Source organism: Anopheles aquasalis, chromosome 2, assembly GCF_943734665.1.
Source record: "Anopheles aquasalis chromosome 2, idAnoAquaMG_Q_19, whole genome shotgun sequence".
Taxonomy (NCBI): Eukaryota; Metazoa; Arthropoda; class Insecta; order Diptera; family Culicidae; genus Anopheles; species Anopheles aquasalis.
Genome location: NC_064877.1, coordinates 31,469,121 through 31,491,647, shown reverse-complemented (window position 1 = coordinate 31,491,647; position 22,527 = coordinate 31,469,121).

Here is a 22,527-nt window from a genome sequence, read left to right as displayed (position 1 = left end):
GATTTTGATATATTCTTGAAACATTTTCTGAGTAGACAAGAGGGGTAAATTTAACAATTTTCTTAGTAATTACAATAACAATAAATGTTATCGATTCAATTGATAGGATTGAGCATTCTATTACATAATGTAGGGTTTACTTCAAATTGACCCGCTTGAGTTGAAAAAACAAAAGCTATACTGCATAAAAGATTGTTTATGAACAATTGTTTGATGCTATTCCCAAAAATCCATCATCTTTCGAACAATTCATCATGAACTGGTTAGCAAGAGATGTAATGGTCGAAGAGATGCACTTTGCACAAGTGATAGTTATGTAAAATTCCCATATTTTTAACTAAGTCAGGAAAAATGTCCAACAAACTACAAAAAAATAGGAGCGATCTTCTGCTAGTTAATTTGTTCAACGCTTCGGCCACTTGCAGTCTGCAATCTATAACTACAATTACACGAGCACGTCCAATACGTTCATAAACTTCTCTCATCAACTTCCCAATCTGATGAATCCAAAAGAAGCTGCCGAGTTTATGCCCTATTCGTGTCGAGTTCTCGTCACTTCATCAAATCATTACCATCATTATACCACCCCACATGAGCCCTGCTCATGATGAGAATGGGTTTTTATGCATTTTTAATCGATCGTCCTTATCGATCGTAAAACTTTTGCACTGAAAATTCAAACCAGCAAAGGCTGGCTGAGCCATGGTAGGGCTGAACACACTACTCGGCAGACTGTCCGGAAGCATTTTCCGGTGAGATGAAAGAACAGGCCAAAGCTATCCGGCCAGGATTGCCGGATCTGTCGACCGGGGACATAACTCAATTAAACTTATGCAAAGGTTCCACTGGACTGAAGAAAGGTAACTTTGTCCTCATCAGCAGTGAGGCTGATGGTCCGCTTCTCCCACACCTCCGTACGTCACCGATGTGCATGCATGTGTGTAAGTGTGACACAAAAGCTCCAATGCCTCTCTCGAATGCATACGAAAAGTCTCCAGTCCCAGTCCCAGTGTTTACCACATTCCTTGGCCGGCAGACCATGACAGAAGCACCACCATGACGTTCTTGAAGATACTCGCAATCCGGCCCGTACCGAGCCAACCGAGAGCTCCCGGTAGCTTAACACAATATTCTCATCTTCTAAATGACAAATAAAACTCGATTGCCGGACCCGTTGCCTACGCAACTCCAACCTCGGGTGAGCTCGGACGCACGCACACCGGAGAATTCATTTGATTAGTCGCTCTACATCCCAGCGCTGTGCTCCATCATTCGGTAGTTCATGAGAAAATTTCGAGATTTTAAATGCACCAGACCGTGTGCCGCATATGCTTCATCCCTCCGAGAGCGAGAGCAAGACGACGACCACACGGAACACCGATGCTACCGATGGCAGGACAATACAAGGACTCCCGGCCGGGACTCCGACACTCTGGACTGGCTTCGAAGAATACCATAACAGGCCAAGCATAGTGCGATGACGATGAATATGTTGTTTCGCCGAACGGTGAAGTGGGCAGACCGTGCGACCGAAGCTGAATCCGATTCCCGTAGTCAATTAGACTGATAGCTGCTAACATAGCATCGCTTTAGCCACGGCGTTGTGTTCGCACGTGCCACGTCCCCGAGTATGCAGTGGCATTGCGCTAAGTACTACCAACACTCCACTGTTCCCCACCCCGGAATGTCCCCGGTCCTGGTCCGTGTTGGCGTGCGGGAATGTCAAAAGAAATGTTTTCGCTTTTCTTTTGATGCCACGTCATCACTGCGGATTTGCGGCCGCTCTCTGTTGTGTGACCGTTGTGACCAACCGAAGGAATTTTTGGGGACGGAACATTCCAACGACACCAAAGGATGGCCGGATACCGAGGGGTTTTCGGAACCCTCAGGAATTCAGATTCAATTCCATGCCCCACCCCGTTTCGCTTTCCTTTGGTCGCTTTCTCTCTCGCTCTCCCTCGGGCTGGTGACAATTTCCTTCGAAATGTTCGAAGCTTCGTCACGCTGGCAGACGGATAGCGTCGCCGGTGGACCGTGGACACGTCGGTGGTGACTTGCAGCTTGATTTCAGCAGCAAGACACTTGTCTCTGCATACAGCTGCAGCTTCTACTGATTGCTGCCACTACCTTTGTGCCTTCGTCTGGCGCGTGTGTGCACGAGTGTCTTGCTTCGGTGCACGTGGCCTTCCCGTGTCACTGCTCGCCTTCGCCGGATTCGTCTTGCATCTAATTTTAAATAGAAAATGCAATTTATTTTGCCGTCCACTGTTTGCGAAGCGATTGCTCTCTCATGCTCCCATTTTCTCTCTCTCTCTCTCTCTCTCTCTCTCTCTCTCTCTCTTTCTCTTCCTTTCTCTTCCTTCCCTTCCTTTCTCCTCCTTTCTCTCCCTACTTCATACTCCCCATGATAAAATGGAGGGTAAAGTGTGTTTCTTCCAAAATCAAAACAAAAAAAAAAGTGGAGAACCTCGAAACCGAAACCAGCGGCAAACGATTTGCGAATCTCAAAATGAGGCACGCTAGCCCAAGCCAGACCCGGCCAAGGTAGCCAACTTGCAAGCAGCGGTCACGATGCGGAACATCACTCAGTCGTACTCTTCTTCTTATGCTGCAATGAGATCCTCGCCAGAATTTCAGGCCGACAGGCCGTTCTCGAGTATCGTCCTTCGGAGACTCCCGGTACTCGAGCAGGACTTCAGCATCGTCGTTGGCCGTCGACGGTTTGTGCTGACTTTCATTTGCATTTTGGCTTGTTGCAGTTGCTGTGTGCGCCCGTGTTCTTGATGCGTTCTTGAGGCTTTTGCGGGGTTGATTCTCCGTTTTTATTTGGTTTTGTTTCCCAACCGCCACTTCCCAGCATTCCCTTACTGCATCGCGGATCCTTCGTCGCTCGGAATGCCTCTACACTAATAGCACCACTCCCGTCCCGGTTCCCCACCTGGGGGTCCCTTTTTTCGGTTGTGCAAACAACAACCCACCTGCCGCACCCGGTAGATCACCGATGTCGGTACCACTGATGCTGCTGCTGCTCTCCACGAACTAAACTCTCAAACCGTGCGTCTCGGCGTTGTGATTGGTTTTCTGGTACTCCCTCCATGGAACTGAAGGCGGCCATTGGATTGTGGGAAAAAAAAAACAGAAAAATGCTACACAGCATCAACCGCGAGCAGGAAGCCATTTGTTGATGTTTCACTTGAAATTAACAGCTTTCCATTCCATTGCAACGCGCAGAAAGACTAATGAATAGCTCAAAACGCTTCAATTTCATTCGACGACGACTATTTGTTTCATCGCTCAGTCGCTCACCAGGCACACGGATAAATGGTTTCAACCAGTAAAATGGCCATCGATTTATCCCTTTTTTGGACACTTTCATGCGTCAGCAGTGTGCCGCGGAGAGAGCCCATAGCACAACCGGGCGCATGGAGCGGTGATAAACGATGAAGAAAGTTCCTTATTTGGTTCACTCAATAAACCGCCGAGAACCGGGCGTGTGCTTCGCGCGCATTCTGGCGCATTGCCATAGCCCAGTGTGCTCAAGGTACGCGCTCGTGAAGCTCACCGAAAAGAGGTTGCTAGGGTTATTTGGATATCGCGGGACAATCCTAAAGGCAGCCTACTTTTCGTACCAACCTCTTCCACCGGTCTTGGCACGGGCTCACTTCTTGCGAGCTTCTTTCTTTACGATTGCGATTCCGGTGGCACAGGGTTGATGTAGGAGGGAATTGTTCCTCTCTGCTCCTCCACGGTAAACTACAACGCTACAGGAAGACGGGCGGCGTGGGGTCGAACGGACGTTTTATTGCATTCCAAATCATGCTGCGAAAGCAGAGGGGGGCGGGGGGGGGGGGGGGTTGCGAGTGCATCCCGGATTGCACCGTAGCGCGGAATGGATTTCCATCATCCCCGGGACTGAAGTGGCTCGATAACGATGAGTAGATGTTTGTGATGCGCGCGATGGTTTCGAGGGGTAGTGGAGCGTATCGACGAAAAAGATCGTTAGTTATAAGACGGTCTGGCATTCGATGTCATTCGATGACTTTCGGCAAACTGGCATCGATGTCTCCGTCGCCCCCGAACCGATCTCGTTTGCTTTCCCGGTTCGGCTACGGATATAAGGATACTCGTAAACAGCAGTTGGTCCTGATTTTGTAACATGTTCCAATCAACTACGCCAGACTGCTCACGGAGGAATGGAGAGCGGCGCGACACAATGACACAATCTGCGCTCCTCAGCAGCAAGGTAATCCGTTGCATAATGCTCCGCCAGTGCTACTTTTACCTTTACCATTAAACCTTATCCCGCGGAGTGCGAAAACTACATGCCAGACAGCTCCATGCCATATCATCGTGTCATGCTCATCAACGACATCGACAAGGCATCTGAACGTCGAGCTGATCACTGACAGTTCGGTAACAAAAAGCCGGATCTACCGTTTTGTCAAGACGCTAATTGAAAATCAATTATCAATCTGCATTCCGGTCGGTGAATGCACTCGCCACCGATCCGACACGCTTGGGAAAGCTACGGTTAGCGGCTCCATCCGGTCGTGATAAACCGCCTGGTACCGGTTCCGTCCAACAATTGCGCACCGTCCGTTGGTTAATGTTCTGTCAGGTCGGTAATTAAATCTTCGCTTCGATTCACGCGCCACGTTAATGTCTGACCTGACCTGACGATCACTTGTCAAGTCAGGTCCCGGCTTTGTCTGCCGCCACACTCACCCCGTTCGTCGAAGGGTTGTTTTTTTATGGTGTCGATTTTTTGGTTTTTAGCGCTTAAGATGTTGGCTCTCAAGATCGATCGTCCATCCGCTCGCTTCCAGTAACAGCAAACGTGTAGGCAATCACTAGCAAACCCGGAGCGGAACACGGCTGGTTCTGTTCGCATCCGTTTTTGTTACCAGCTGCTAGGCCGTTCCAAATCCGTAACCAAACCAAAAAAGCCCGATTGAATTAATAATTGAATCAAATCGAAGCGGAACCAGCATCAGCGTGTCCGGCTGCATTCAGGGATTAATTGTTGTCGCCACAATTCACTTTCCCGGGAGGCTTGCATGGATCCCCGGGAGCAGCAGCTCTCTCCGTGGTGCGTGATGATTGTGCGGTCGTGGCCGTGGAAACGATACGGTACGCGTTCGATGCTCGATGCTTTGAATCCTGTGGCCTGGCACACAGTCTCCCCTTTTGTCAATTTACAAAATGAAAACCGGAAGCACTATGTGCACGGAACGGGATAGGACAGCAAAAAAACAACGCTCCACTTAAGCGACAATAGGATCCGAAGAGTGCTTGGTGTTAAAACGGGGGGAGCGGGAGTTCCCCAACACTCGCAACGCTCACGTCTCCGCACGCAGCAAGAGTTGAGAGTAACTATCTTTCACTTAATTTGATTTTTCAATTGTTTTTCGCTCTTTTTTTTCGTTTTATGCTGGCAAATTCATTTTAAAAAACTTCACACCGGCTCGGTGGATCGGTGGATTGCCCTCGAGGGAAACCGACGCGCTCTTCTTGCCCCATCACCAGCAGGATAGAAAAACGATGCTGTAATCAACATCCACCCAATATGTCCGTATGCAGCTATTTTTTCCCGCTCATTCGCTAGCTAGCTTCACGTGCATACGGAACCCATCGATATCGCTCTTGAGGGATATCCTTTTTTTGTCGTTAAACGTTTTACGCTCCGCACAGGTCCGTGTTCGATTGAGTTGGGCGTTAAATTTTATCCAAGTGTGCGCTCTAGCGCTTGGCAAATAATGAACAACGCAACAAAAGTCACAAAATTGGGAAAATTTGAAAAAAGACACCACTTTACACGTGGATGGAGATCGTGTTAACTATCGGCTTTGGAGGATGGGGGAGGATCATCTGAACTATGGAAAAGTAGCGGGACAATTTTCTATCACTATATTATAGAGCATCTTGATGATCGAAAGTAGCCGTCGAAGCGTCGAATTCGAACTATCTTTAAAGTTATAGTAAAAAAATCAAAATTACAGTTTACATAAAAATTAGTACTTTTTGTCAGATTCTTCATACAGCATTTTGGACATTTCTATACAGGTACGGCAAATTTTAATTAATTTTGCTCTATTGCGACACCTCGTCCCCAAGATTCCTCGCTAATAAATTAATTTCATTTAAAATATGCTTAAAGCAGCAATTCAAAGTTCTGAGACAGTTCTTCGATGAAATTGATCTCGTTATCTCAGCTACATTGTTTACATTTTTTTCTTCTTAGTGAGGTTTTCTCTTCTGCATAATGATTCGTTGTTATATTTAGCACAGCACCTTTTATTTGCTATGAACATAACCAAAAATGTTTATAAGTTATAAATTAAAATCTTTTCTATTAAATTCAAAGAATATATCTCGAAACGAAACACAAAAATCTCTAGAGCGACACGTTGTCGAAACATTCGATAACGACCAGAACCGTCCAGATACTAAATGAAAAAGTGTTAAGATTAATAATTTTATACCGCAGCGGTCATAAACCTGAGAGATTTTGATAGTTAGATTAGTGATAGAAAGCAAATTGAATTTAGTTATGGAAAGCTTGCTTTCGAACCGAACAATATCAATTAAAAACCTCTCGCAAACAACCTCGAGGCCACCAACAGAAAACCTGTTCAACCACTCGAGCCGCATACACTTGAGCCCATGGTGCATGGTACCACGGAACATCATCATCGGCACGAAGGACACTCTCGCCGGGAACGATGTGCCTCCTCTGGAACGATTTGCGGTTCCCGCGAGGAGCGCGTCAACGAAAGGACCCAAGGACCGTCCGGAAGCCACCACGAACAAAAGCAAACAAAAGAGCGCATCCCAATCACACAGCGATGCACAAAATACAAATCTGATGGTGTCGAATATTTCTCGATCAATTGACGGCTTCCGTTCCACCCCTCTCCTCCCGGAAGCACGACAAATGCGGGTGGTACCCACATCCGGGAGTGTTTCCACCAATTTCCTACACTCCTAGGATCGCGTGCCACGCGCCAAAAGACCTACGCGGTACGCCGCCACCATCGCCACCATCACCAAAATACCAGACTGGCTCGTTTGCTTCAGCGCAATGCACTCGCATGCTGGGGTATGCTGTTTGAAAGCAGGCACGGTGCCGTTCGCTGGCCGCGAGAAAAACTAGTTCCCAAGAAATCCTCTTGAACGGTGAAGCACTACGCTTCAGCTCCCCGATTTGCCAACCGGTTATTGGGAGGCAGAAAATTGATGAGAGTGTTTTGTTCTGCATTTCCACGTCAGAAGGGGAGCTGGTGAGGTTTCGGTCTGGTTTCGGTCTGGTCTGGTGCCTCTTCGGCGAGTGGTTTTGTCATGTGTTTTTCGCCCTTACCTCCAAGGTACTTCAAATTGAAGGATGTGCTCCAAAACAGAATGGGCCACTGCAGCAGAAGGTGTACGGGGAAACTTCGCAAAACTGCAATGATTTAGAATCGATTGCGAACGTACCCTGCGCCCGTCCTGGAATTGGTTAGTGCCATTCCCTTTGACTCTCTCTCTCTTTCTCGCTGCCTTGCTCTGTCACTTCGGACCGAGACGCCAGACACCGGAAACGTAACAAGATTTCTGCTGCTCGATAACAATTAGTCGAACAGAAATGAATTGAGTGAGCATTAATATTGAAGCGTTGGATCGTACACCAACCGATCGCCGACGACGACGACGACGACGACGTACCGTGCGAAACAGTTGGAAAGAAAATGGTTCTTTGCGGATGAAAAATTGCTTCCCAATTATATTGGTGGTCTCGAACCACGATTCGGTGGCGAGATTTTTTGTTTGTTTGTCCTTCCACTTATCGGTCCACACTATGCTCTACAGTGAGCTACAGCGAGGTAGACGCCACGTCGTTTAACACTCCTTTTTTTATTCTAGAACGCGGTCTCTCGGGAGCACTTTTGGGAATTGCTTTCCCTCGGGAGCTTCTGCAAAGCACGGCAAATGCAATTAGATGGGCGAATGTTGATTGCGATGGTTTTTGGGGAAACAATAGCAGCATGTTGTAGGCCGCCACGGTGTAGTGGTCATCAAGACGTAATGAATGGTACGTAACAACCTTTTGCCAAACTTACAACTCACAGTTACAATGTTGGTTGAATTACTCTTGTTCTGTGGTTTTCGATTTCGGCAATGAATTCAGATCATTTAATTGCACATCATAGCAGAACAAATCGTATCACATTCGAGCAGTTATCGTTCTTTGCGAAATGAGCAGCAGAGCCGTACATTTTCTTGAATACAATGGAATATTACGTTTATCACACAAGCGGTAGCATTATAGTTGTTTCCATAGAACGGATAGTAAAAATAATCTTCACCTCTCACTTCTTTACGTTTTAAAGTCCGTAACATACTTTAAGGATTAACGATTGTATCCGTTATGTATGACGCATGAAACTATTTGCATGCGCGTACAAATTAATCATCATCATAAAACTATTAATTAATGATATTCATCAGACTTACTACCATGTCATTCATTGAAACTACGCGATTATAACCATTAAAATAATGTGCATAGAATGGATTATTTTCCATCGAATATAAATGGTTGAAAACGCGCATTGCGATGGTACCAACAGACGCACTGTTTTGCTGTTGCTGTTTGCGATTTTTAAGCTTTAATTCGATCATACATCTGAAACCAATAGCCTAGGCATAATCGCCGTTTTGATATCTTTAACACCTGCTTTCAACAGCAGTACACCTCGTCCCCAAAAACATTAAACCGGAATCGCATACATCGCAACACACACCACTCCGTCTGCAGTTAGTGAAAACAAACAAAAATATGTCGAAAACAAAAAAAATGGAAAAGACCACGCTACATACGTTATTTGAACAGGACACGGTAGACCGCAACTCGTACGTTTTGCAAAGGTTCCAGGGCACGCCGGACGTAGTGCGGTTTCCGCCAAACCAAGCCGAGAGCCGCCCCGGGCCCAGAAACTAGTGCCATCGTCACCATCACCACGGAGTCACGGAGGTCACTCCCGGTGGCTGCGAGCTCAGCCACCCGGTACGGAAAGTTTGTTTTTATTTTGTTTTCATTCGCACCGCCCTGGATGTGGCACGAAATCCCGACACCGGCAACCTGGGCACCAAAAAGAGGTGGCACCAAAGGTTAAAGAAGGGCGCACGTTAGAGAGCCGGAGAGAGCGTGCCCGTGTACTGTCCTCATGGTTGATGATTGGAGTTAACGGCGGTGGCCGGGGACTACGTCGGGTTACGCTTTTAATTCGGTCGACCGGTATGAATTATTTAGCAGTCAAGTCCGGCAGCAGCTCCAGCAGCATTCCGGTCGGGTCCGTCGTCCGTCGTCCGTCGGCTGCAAAACTCATCAGCAAGCGGTACGGGGGGGTTGAAGGGATCAAGGCAGCTACACAAACTGCTGCTGCTCCTGCCCTAGCCCTAGCCGGAACCCCTGGCGCGTAGTCACATTTGTCAACATTAATAGCAAATATTATTCTTACCCCACCGCCTCCACGAAGCGGAGTGCGGACCCTCTTCAGCTTCAACCCCCGGAACGTTACCTGTTACGAACCCGAAGTCGGGGCCGGTTCTGGTCCCAGGGCCAAAGGTTACGCATTTTCTTCGGCCTCGTCCGAAAGTTTAGACTACTTTTCGGTGAGATGGGGGAGGGACGATTCCCGGGCCTGTTCGGGACCAGTGTGCACGTGCCGTTAGGTCTCCAGGTTGGTGCCCCACCGAAAGGGTGAACCAGTTGACCCGTTAGAACTTTTCACACGGCAGATTACGGCTGTTAGTTGATGCCTTAGTTACCCGGTACGCATGAAGAATATGCTAATTTCAATTCCTACTCGTGCTGCAGTCCGGCGCGTGCTGTTTCTGCTGTGCTTACGAGTCCAGGCAGAGCATCATGGAGGCTGAGACAACATCAGGGACAACAGCATGCACAGTGGGCTACAGTGCTGATGGTAAGTGGTCAGCACGAATAGCTTACTGTTATGGAACTTTTTTTGTTGCTCAGAAACAGTTCATTCGAAGCAGCACATCAAGTTCCTGGGGAAAAAATAAAATCATTTCACCATCAGCAATTATTGCTCGCTATAAAAACGAAAATATTTCTCAAAAGCATCGGAAATAACTCATTGTGAAAGGATATTAACCAAGTGCCGTACTCGCAACCTCGTCCAGAGGTTGCAAATTAACAAACTTTACAAATCCAGACAAGCACACGCTTTTGGTTGTTGCTGCTTGAACCCACTTGGACTCTGCTGTAGCATCTTAAAGGTCACCGGAACTCCACAGGCACTAGAGTAGTCGGCACAGCACATAATGGTTTCCCACTGTCCCGATACGATCAAAGATTAGCGAACCTTTTAGTTTTGCTACCAGAAAAAGGGGAACTAAAGTGATGCAGACTCTGTTCTCTTGTTTGCCTGTAACTCCCATTCATTGGTAGCACCCTTTTTCACAATCCTAAGCGAGTAGGTTCATCATCGAGGGCAGTAAAATCGAACCATCCAGGTGCGTCATTCTGCTGGTTGAACTTTTACATTTTAATTGTTGAAAAGTCCGGATGCGAATGATGTATTTCCCGTCATGGTGCTGCAGCACCCGCCTCCATACGCGTAATCATCATCCCTTTTCCCATCGATCCCAAATCTCAATCTGGTCCGACCGGGATTCCCAACGAGCACGCACAACGGCGAGCCGGTGCCAGTGGCGGTGGTGGTTGGCGGTTTCATGATAATTTAGCAAAAGCTACTCATCCATGCGTGCAAACTTTGCTGCTTGCCAGCTTCCGCGCCACTCAACCGGAAACATCCTGCGGGGATCCGGTTTTTGGGTAGGCCGGAACAATCGGAGCATAGCCTGAAAAACCCCAAACCCCGCAGGAACCTGTTGGCCACCGTTCGGGGCCGTTTTGTGCCGTTGAGCAGCGCATCGCTCCCGGCGATGGCCGGGTTTTTGGCTCGGGAAACTTGTGGAAATCAAACCACCACCGATGGGCACGGCGTCCGGTTTTTGAAAACATAAATTTCGTGTCGGGTTTCATAACAGGTTGCACATCGGACAAAACGGACAACCACAACACGCCATCCGCAGCATCATTAGTTGGTGTGGCGATCGGTGAAAGATCAAACTTGGGCTAACGGAGCGAATTCCCCGTGCTTCGTGCCCCGTGCTTCGTGCCCCGTGCCAGGAACGTTATCGTTGCTGGGGTTTGCACCAAAACTGTTCATTTGGTAGCATTTAGCAAATCTCGAACGGGCTGACTTGTGCGGGCAGATATCGTCTTCAAAGTGTGCGCTCAAACGATCCATGCATCATTTTTCTTTCTAAATCTTTCCGTTAAGTCGCTTTCACATAACAGTGATGGTTAAAAATCGTGTGTATCACATCTAAATGTAGTGACGGTATTAGCTGTTCGTGGAGGTGCACGAAAGGATGCTGCTTTGTTTCACTATTCTTTTGCTTTCAATTGAATTACGCTTTCTTATGAGAGCACGGAACGGGTGTCGTAGCTCACGGACCAGTCCGAGGTCGTAATCATACGCTAGAACGCTTGTCGCGTTGCCTTAACACTGTCGACACTCTTTCGCGTCCTGTTCCGCTGAACCTCCTTTTCTAACAGACGGACAAGCAAACAGGACCACCTCCACCCTAATCAATCATTTCTTTCATAGAAAAATTCATCGATTCGTAAATTTAAGCACTAGACTAAACAATCTGTCTCACATTTAGTGGTGCTGATGTGACCTTTTCAAATGCTTTTAATGATTCAAATCGATTGATTCCTTTACGCATGAGTTGCACGAAACTGAAGTCTTTATTCTTCTAAATGCATGTGATAATCAAATAGGGCCATACCCTTCTTCCAATTAATGGGTCGTAAAATTCCAATAGACCTAGACCCACTAGAATAGACAGGGAGAGTTCTTTATTAACATTTTTTTTTAGTTGGTATCTTACGGACGGAGTATATATTAGAAAGATAGAGGAAGATAGAGTATAACCAGTAGAGGGAACAGGCATTTCCTCCTTTATTAACATTGTGCTACAATTTTTGCCGGAAGCTGACAGCATTGTACAGAGTTTAAAAGGAAGGAAGGTGAAGGTTTTCAAACGACCATAAAAAATGGAGATTCATTATCAGGAATCGGTGATCTCTCTGAAAAGTTTATATTTCAGTGTTAAGTATGTAAAGCAACGATTCAGAGTCTGGAGATTACAACAAATCGCTCCTAGTGACTATGGTCATATGAAGAGATATTCACATACTGATTGTCCAACATCATTAGCGAGCGGAAAAGGAGAGCTGGGCGGTCAGTTTGTTCTAGAATATTTTGCCGGAACCTTGATCAGCAAAATTCTGTTCGATTGAAGCCCCTGTAAAATACCACTGGTAAATGAACCCGTCGCCCCCTCCTTAGGTGTGCCACTGTGTTGCGTTTCAAAAACCTTCCGCTACCCATTTACTGTCTCACCTTTTGTACCGATTTATCAAAACAAAGATAATGAAAGTGATCATGTATGTATCAACAATGTCAAGGATGCGTCACAAGTCTGTTCTTACGCAACAATGTTCGCATCTTCAGCAAAACTATCAAACGCATTGACCTACCTTAACCATTCGTAAGAAAATGAAGCATTTAACGGGATGTTCTCGTGCAGATAGTGCAAGCAACGAACAAGGCTTACGCACAGCTTTACTGAATAGCTTGTTTCAACTTCTCCGTAGGTTTATTACAAACATAAGACTTTTCAAAAACAACATCCTCCACCAATGTTCGTAGGTCTACGGTGCAGATAAGCAGACGAGACGTTAGCAGACAACATTTTTGTCGACCTGAGATGAAGAGTGTTGTCGCGTAAAAGCTCCTCCTCATCACCGTGATGGGGGTTGACCCGGACACGCGCTGTACAGGATGAATGCCGGCGCCGTAATTGTGCTGAAAACAGCAAACCAAAGCATCCTTTGTGGTCGTCAACCTCACCTCACGCCCGAACCCAGCACGCCAAGCATTAATTAAAACACGTAGTTGCCATAAAGTGGTTCAAGGCGGTGAACCGGGGAGAGGATAGGCACCGTGGCAACCCGGGGATGGTCCTCGCGATGGTTCGCGGATTGTTGCAATTTATGCCAGTTAGCGGTGGGCCGGGCCCGCGGGTGGCCTTACGCTGGCTTCATTCATAATTACAAGCACACTTCGCACAGTGTTCGCCTTTGGTTGGATGGTTGGTTGGTTTGGTGAAGTGCTGAGCCACGAGAAGCGCGCTAAACAAGCAATAAAGGATTGCCATAAGCATGGTCCTTCGGAGGAGAGTTGGAGCTGTGGCATAGTTTTGTGTGCGGTTTATTCAAATTATTTTCACTATCATTCATTCCATTTGCGAATGGAATTTAATCTACTTCGGGACTTGGGTGAGAAAAATGCCGCTATTTTTTTCCAAGCAAACAACACAACTGACGGTACTACAGAGGCCTATACCTAGACTTTCTAGGAAACCTCTTCATGCAGTACCAGCGTGGCCCAGGTGAAGGATTGAATGTCAAACTTCAGAGAGTCCGCAATTTTCATCTCGAGAGAGCGTGGTGTGAATTAGAGCCGTGGTCCGGTTCTCATATTGTACGATGAAAGAAGCAAACAGCCACCAGTACCAACACCAGTAGCAGCACCGGTAGCCATCGTACTCCATCACGATCACGGTGTCAAAGAACCTACGGGCCATGGTTTCCAGCCAGCGCGTGTTGACATGCTGCGTGGTTGCACGTCACTGGATGGCACTTGGATCAAACGATATGCTCCAGTAGCTAGCGTGTCAAGGTTGGCAGTGGGCACTTCATACACTAACCTCAACACCGAGTTGATCACGACGGTCGCTGGTTTGAGGGCAGAAGAGCTTGCCAGTCAAAGAGGGCCCATCGAAAAGTTACCGTTTGATGAAGTTATTTTATCATTAGGATAAATATCATCCTTAGAATGTTCCTCAACGAACGACCGAATCGGACTACGGAAAGTCTCTACAAAATTTTAGCAAGATCTACTAGTTACAGTGCAGTTTAATGAGGCCACTTGTCGTCCTACACGAACCATGTGTACCGAGATCTTAACACTTCTACCGGTCGCGAAGTCGCAAACAAAAGGCGCCACAATAAGCGTCTGCCTCGTGCCGTACTACTCTCCGCGACATTCCAGCAGACGTGGGTAGAACCGGAAACAATAGAAAAGATTTTATTCTACTTAATTAAGCTGATGGTGTAATGAAAGGATTTCACTTGGTTCCCTCTTGGTTCTCTCTGTCTAACTTTTCTCGTTGTGCTACGTTCCCTGGGTCGCCTCTCGTTGGAAGTGAAGTCGTAGACGATCTGCTCACCTCGAGAGGGACCCTCCAAACGCCCAACCATCGCACATTCATTGTATATGAAGCGAGACACCATTTTCACCTTACGCCACTGGAAGGAAAGGATTCCATTATGACTTTACCACGCAGTTTGTCGCCACGCAGACAGGCGGTAGGTTAGCATAGTGGGCGTGCTTATGTTTTTGTAAATGTTTTCACGATTTTACCAGCCCGGGCCCGGGGAACGCACCTGAACATTTCAAAATTACGATGAGAAACAAGTTGAAAGCCCACCTCGAACCTCGATCCTGCGCCTGGCTTGAAGAAAATCCAAATGTTGGACGCTGTTCAACGCCCCAACGCTCGTCCATATGTTTCGCTCCGAAAAAGTAGATGATAATGGAACCAACCATGAAGACGGGCAAGATGGTAAGAACGAACGCCCATCGGAGCGAAATCACGACCACACTCCCGGAAGGACGGAACACACAGAAACAATGTTTAATTTTGTTATCGTGTTTCTGAGTGTTTGCGCCCATTTCGGCACACCTCATCGACCGCACACGGAGGGGCACTGAGGGCACTGAAGTGGCACCCAATTGGGGAGCCAGTTCCGAAAACATACTTTGCGCACTTTTCGCCAACATTCTTAGGCAATCGCGACACCGTCTATGTTGTCGTCGCCGTCGTCCTGTGGGTGAGCGGTCGCGAATGGGGTCAGAAGGGGTCGGAAATGAGCTGCTGATACGAGGACGACCTGAGCCAAGCCAAGCCGTTCGGAGCCGGGTCCGCGTACCTAACCCGTTCCGATTCATTAACCATTCTATGGTCCTTGTTCAAGGTTCTTGTTTTCAGCACCACCACCCCTACCACCGCGGTTCACCTTGGTCTGGCAGCCACGGCAACTTTTATCATCACTTCGCTGTGAACGTGTCGTGCCGCTTGGTTCTTCGCCTTGTAGCACACGTTTTGCCACAGCTTCCAGCTTCGCACACAGCCTCCATCGTCGCTCCACTGAACTGCGTGTGCGTGAAACGGCGTAACGAACGGGGTTAGTCGTCGTCGTCGTCGTCGTCGTCACGTACAATCAACCGATCCTTTCGGGACACTCCATGTAAAGAAAGTTCGGTGAAAGCAAAGGTAATATTTATGATTTGTCCAATAACAACAACATCGACAGCAACTAAAACTGTTCAACATTGACATAGGTCAGCGGTAAGTAAGCTCAGCGGCTCAGCTCTCTCAAACAGCGCTCTTATGACAAGCATTAAGCAACGATTGGAAAATTGATATTCAGCATAAAAATCAGTGGATTTCGCGGTTAATTTGCTATAAATTCTACTGATATTTAGCTAATACTGAATTTCCAAGGTATTTTCTTCTTTCAACAATAACTTATGCCACTAGTTTACATTACTATGCTACAAATAGTTACAAGTTTACTGTTACCATGCATGAGAAGCCTTGAGTATCCACAGTGATTACACTATGCATCATATGAGCTAAAACTTAAGGGGGGCCTCGGTATTTATTTTTTTATGTGGCACATAATTTTTAAACATTTTCCTAAATGCTGATCCTTTGAAGAACATTGTGTAATTTTTTTTTATCCATCGAAACAAAACTGCCCAAGTTACAGATTGTGTAAAATCCGCGCTTCATACAAGGCTCCATGCAGCTGGATTTCCCAAAACCAACGTTTTCAAAGTCGGTGCCCATCGTACCGTAAAACTACTCGACCGATTGATTCGAAATTTTTTACACATAATCTGTACACTTTGTTGCCAGGTAGCCCCGTCGAGATTTTATGAAAATTGTTGGTACTTTTTTTAAACAAATCTTTAAAAATCGTGTTTTAAGGCAAAATGACAAAAACAATCATTTTTTCAACTTCAAAAATCTGCCAAAAAATCGAAAAATATATAATTCAACAAAAACTTGACGGAGCTACCTAGATAAACTTATGATCTATCAAAGGAATATTGATTTGTATTTTTCTGATGACCCATCACGCAGCTACAATGGGCACAGGAAAAAGTATCTTTCCGAAGACATGGCTGCCTAAATTTGATGCCATGGATAAAGTTTGTAACAAATCTTCCCCAAAATAGAGCTAAACGTTTTTCAAAAGTTGTTGTTTAATATGCCACTCACTTTAAAGAATGAAATTGAACGGTTACCTCACAAAAAATCGTCAAAAATTATCCTTCTTTTTAACAAACACAAGAGAGCTTTTTCGTCAATTATTGATTGAATCAAAACTAAAGATTTAACGGGTGCAGAAAGTTATAAAGGATTATATCGAATTTAAGTTCTAATAACAAAACTCCTCAAATCAAATGAATACAGTTGGAGCAAATATGCAACGCTCAGAACAAAACGACGAGGGAATTGTCATGTTTTCCGCATTTTGAGAAGCTACCCTCGCTTGGTTGGTAGCTATGTTTGCTGGTCATTTAGTACAACCTGAACTACCAGTGCTACAGCTACAAGGACATACTCGAGCTCTGTACTATCCCTTCAAGGATTCGTCGAGATCCCTCAGATTTGTGCATCGGACTGCACCGGTTCAGTCACCAATGCGAAGGTTTCGAATTTCCGTCATCGTGAGCATTACATGCCATCCACAAGAGGCCACTCGTTAATGTTTTGGTGGAATTATTACCCGGGAAAGGTCAAGCCTTTCCAATGGTTGGTCCGTGAAACGATGCTAATCATGGAAGCATATCAAAATTTAAAATTCTCAAATCACGTCGTCGAGCTTCACGAGGACTGGTTTTTTCCTCCTCATGAACATGCCGTCCTACTGACATCAAACCACCAAAAAGCTTCCAAGCCAAAAACTGTGTCAGCCAAGGATGGATACACTTTAATCCCTGAAAAAGCGCGATCCACGAGAGAAAAGCACAGTAAAAAACAATCACTTCATTCACTCGCCTGCACGTGCAGCTTGTTTTAATGGAGGGATGAAGCTAACGAGAGGAAAAAAAACGCTACTCAACCAAAAAGGGGGCCACAATGTTGCACTCGAACGGACGGACTCGTCCCCAATGTTTCGTGTCCTGAGCACGAGCGCAAACGGCAACGGCGAGGAGAGTGCAGTGTGGTAGTGCATGGTCGAAATTATGCTGCGTGATGCAAAATTTACGCTGATTTGCGCTCACTGTACAGCCGAGCCCGGACCAACGCGAGCGATGGAAAGTGAGCAACCCTTTGCCCGTTGCGCTGGCCAGCTAATTACCGTGGAGGCGATGCAGAAATCAGTCCCTCCATAATTCACCAGCGCCGGAAGGCTCATGCTACATTACCTCCGATAAGGAAAATGGATGCACGGATTCACCGAGCTGGGCATGGAGAGCGCCTCCAACGGACACCCGATTTCGCACTTCAATCCATCAGCCAGTCGGTCCCAGCCACACTGACCATTCATTGGACTATCTGCTCCGAACAGACACACTTGCTGTCCATGTAGCGAGGTGTAATTATCAAGGTCGGTTCGTGCGTGTTCGCGAACGGCGAGGTTTTTTTTTTAAACCTTCCAACCAGGACAGAACGCGGACGGGAGCTCGTTGCCTCCACTGGTTGGCCACAGGCAACCCTTAACCGTCATCCCAAAAAGGAAACCCCCGGACCGGATGGTAAATTATAGATGGCAGCGCTTGATTCGAATGCAAACATTTTAATCAAATATGAATTATGACCGAGACCGACGGCGTCCGTCCGGGTCGTGCTGCCCGTTGCCTTCCAGCAACGATTCACACGGTCGCTAAGCCTGTTGAAGCCCCTTTGATGCCGGCCCCGAGGATTAGTGTGGTAATCGTTTTAGGGCAGCTGTGGGGATGTGTGTTTGTGGAGCGGCAACCGAGCTGGCAGTATCCCAAATCGGCTTCGGCAGCGATGAATTCTTCGATACGGATAAGGGTATGGAAATGATGGATCGAGTGTCGTCTTCTGCGAAGTAACTTACGACCTGAAGGACTCCAATCGATTCCGCCAAGTGGCTACACTGTGATAAAGGGGAAAACATGTTCAATTATTAGGATTCATTAAACTCATTGCAAAGAAATACTTTTCAGAATCATTTTCTATGACCCCTTTTCTATAACTAGGCTTTGCTCTTTTTTCAGTTATTTCATTCGAAAATAAACCTACGCATAATAACCATACCATAGATCGTGTATCCGTGATTTAGTATAATCAAGAAACAAAACAGTTTTTTCAAGTTATGATCATTAATTTTAAATATTTTATCAATCAATAAAGTGTTTGTTGAATGATTCGAAACAAATCTCGGATCAATTTTCTCTCCTTGAAAATGTTGAATAACATGCTTAAATCTGGCGGTTTATGCGAAGACATATGAATAACTGAGACTCTCTTTGGACAATATCACCACCGAAGGCAAATGTTTTGACTTTGTTGTTGATAGGTAGAAGCTCTTCTTACTTTTCTACGATGATCTTAAAATGATACGAAAAGCAGTAGTTCTCGTTCAGGGAATAGTAAATAAAAAAAAATAGAACGTTTGCAGCAGACCAATCTGTTCAGCCAGTATGTCTATACGGTGAGTTAACATTAAAGATGCTACAAGAAAATCCAGTTCCAATGCACAGACAGGGGCTCTGCTTTAATAACTAGTTGCGTCAAAAAAAAGTCTACTCTCAGCCATATCATATTAATAGTATGTAGCGAAACATCATCGTCAGGAAAGCATTCCGCTTTCGTTCGTACACTCCAATCGCTACCATTTCCATCCAGGAATCGTGCGCGCCCCGAAAACTACATCCCATGCCAAGATAAGGTGAATGCAAAATTTCGTCATAACTACCGCTCCACCACTGTCCTCACCGTCTCTTTCTCTTGCTCAATCTATCGGTACAGCTACTCACTGGTTTCACTGGTCACTGGACCGAACCCCGAGTCTGACGACGAAAGTGAGGAGAAAAATGAATGATCGAACTTACTTACCCTACTATCATGCCTGTTTCGATATTAATTGGATGTGGGAATACATTTTATGAATTATAAATTACACTCTCCGAGCACCGTGCCCCGGGGTGTACTGGATCTGGTGCCGGCAGCCACCACTCGCCGCTACTACTACCGCGCTCTACCGCTACTCTCGCTCTCTCTCTCTCTCTATCTCTTATGATCTCTCCCCTTTTCGCTCTCTCTCTCTCTCTCTCTCTCTCTCTCTCTTTCTGCCTGTCTCTCCGGAAGCTGGCTCATCCATCTCCGTTCAGTGTATCTTCCGGAATTCGATCAGCGATGCTTCTTGTTACGTGGGATGCGCTACTGGGACTTGAATGGTGTATCATCCGCCTGGCGCAAGGTCGTTCCGATTGCCCAATGCTCCTTTTGCTCCTGCTCTTCCTGTTTACCTTTGCAAAAGGATTTTACTCCCGTGACCGTCTACCGTGGCGCCGTCTTCGAGGGAAACTGGATGATACAACAAAAAGCATCCGCGCCCATCGGAAGGATTTAGATGACTTTAGATCAATCTCAGACGAAGTGGCTCCGGTGCGTTCGCGTTCCCAGGAGCATCCCACGTACCGTGCTGCAGTCGCTGGTATGCCATTTTCGTTCGGGCAAGCCAGCTAGAGGCAGTGACTCTTGGTATTTCTTTTCGCATAAGTCGCAACATAACACGGCACCGGCATTATCGACGCTGCCTAGTGGACGGACGCTCACGGTCACGTTAGTGGCTTGATTAGGATTTTAATGAGAAATTGGATTCATTCTGCCTCAATAGATAGCGAACGACGCGGTTGCAATCAAAGACCCGGCACAACTGCAGCAATCGCGTGGAATATATGGTCCCACCGGGTAATAACGTGATACAATTTTATGGTTTAACATGATGAGAGGAAACAGAGGTTATGCGAACAAGATGCTGCAATAATAAGACTAAATAAAGGCTATAAATCGTATTAGTTTCGCTTACACAATCGGGCACATTTTTACCAACAGCAAGGAGAGGAATTTTAGTAGCACATTCCGCTAACAGTGACTCCACTCCGGCTACATATTCAAAACATGCGGCATTATTATGCTGCACAATTATTGGAGTTCGTATTTCGCTTCAGCAGCGTCTGATTACGTGCTATCATTTCGACCCCGATGAAGCTGTCACCTGAATTTTCAAACGCAAACCCTCTCTGGGGATGGTGGAGTTACGCCGGGCATTCCCGCCCGAGATGTCACAGGATGAAGAAACGTTCGGCCAAACTTACCTTCAACCATTTTTTAAGAGTGAAAGAGAACGAAGTATCGTTTTAAATTTGAGAAAACTCCTCTTGCAGCACCACGAGGAGGCGCAAACGAACCCAAGCTAAAAAAGCAAACAAACAAAAAATCTTTCCAGGTATGATTAAAAAGCTATCATTCTCTCTGAATACCAAATAATGTTTTGGGCTGCTTACGGTACGCCATAATAAGTGCGGGTGCCAGAAATCCCAGAGGAGATGATGTGTACGGGTTTTGAAATTAGGCGAAACGTAATTTTTGTCGCAGACCGTGTTAGTCTGTTTTATCGCTTGACAGCTGAAATGACTTTTTAAAGGTGGTTTTTATCCACATGTTTTGTTTCTGTAAGCTCTTTTCGAATATATTTTTTGGCTTTTTATGACAGAATGGTAGGAGCACCAGAACATTAGAGCAACTAATAATTATCTCGATTTCTGGTTCCTTATAACAAAGGCAAAAGTTGGATCGCAAGCAACGAAGATTCACGTGTGCTATTAAAACTTATCAGCAAACATTGAAATGTTTTGTAATTAACATCAAAATGGCACCGATAATATAGTAATAAATCCACATTGAAAAGCTCTATCGCCTTAAAAGATCATACTCAAACTAAATCCCTCGTCAACAGAGAGTATGCATCCAATCCACATTTTCGACATTTCATCGGTTGTCAGCAAATATGCACCATATTATAATTCAATCATTTCCAGCAATTTCAAGCGCATTACCCATCCAAACTAAGCAGTTCCCTCTCTCTCTTTCTATCCAGAGAGCTGGAGCGCAAAAGGAACCCATCACTAACACCGTAGTTCATTATTCATTGCGACTGTCACCGTATGTTGCTCAGTTCAAGAGTAAAATTACAATTACCAACCAAAAAAAAATATGCATATCTCCCATCAATGACTCGCTGAGCGCATTTCGCATTCCAAAATCACCGCTCTACCCTTTCGCCATCATTTCGCGGAAGATCATTATCCGATAAAGATCAGCCAGTTATTGGTATGCGCTATTCATGATGATGAATGGCATTAAATGCTCGGGATGCGTACGGTGGCCCTTCTGCTACGCACATAAATCCGAACGCAAGCAGCTTGCAATTAAACTAAATTGCTCTTTTGGGTAACCAATCAATTTCGGACTGAATTGTCCACGAAACAGGGTTCGGGATTAACCATCGCAATTTAGCGAAACCGGCCGGAGTCGCATCTTGCTGTGCTGTGTTGGATGTGGCTGGGAGAGGAAGGACGTGCAATAAATCTCTCCTTTGTCAAACGATAAACGGTGGTATGCTGTCGTTCCTTCTGGTTAGCTACACAGATATTTGCAGAAGACTTGATTCAACGTCAAACTGACTTAACGCCATTGAAAAGGGCACGCACATCCGCGTATGCAGCATATCACCTGCCATAAGCGTCCATCAGCCTCGCGCCGCTTTGTCTTACAGCTATACGTATGCGACTATTGAGTGAATCGCCAAATTTCAATAGAGGCTTCAGAATGCACGTAAGCTGATGAGAATTGAGGGTTCTGCGATAGTTATTATAGTTAGGCTTACTTTAGACCGAGAATAACAAAACTATTTCTTAATTAGTAAAGAATAGTCTAATTTCCAGTAACTCTTACAAGCAAACAAACAAGAATCAAGGAATTGTAGAGCGAAAATTTCCCAAATGACTATAACTAGATCCATGCTATTCAATCATTACAAAGGTCTGATGTAATGCTTTAAAAACCTTTACAAAATCCAGCTTCTAAAACAACATTATTATATTCATGTTATATCCGTAGGCTAGGACTATACGTCTTAAATCGTTTGAAACTATCCCACAAGTATAGAGCTGGTAGAAAAGTGATTAATCTAAGATGAATCATTATTTTAAAAATTAAAAATTAAAAAAGTTCTACGCTTCAGTTTTTCATTTCCATCCCATTTGATTATCA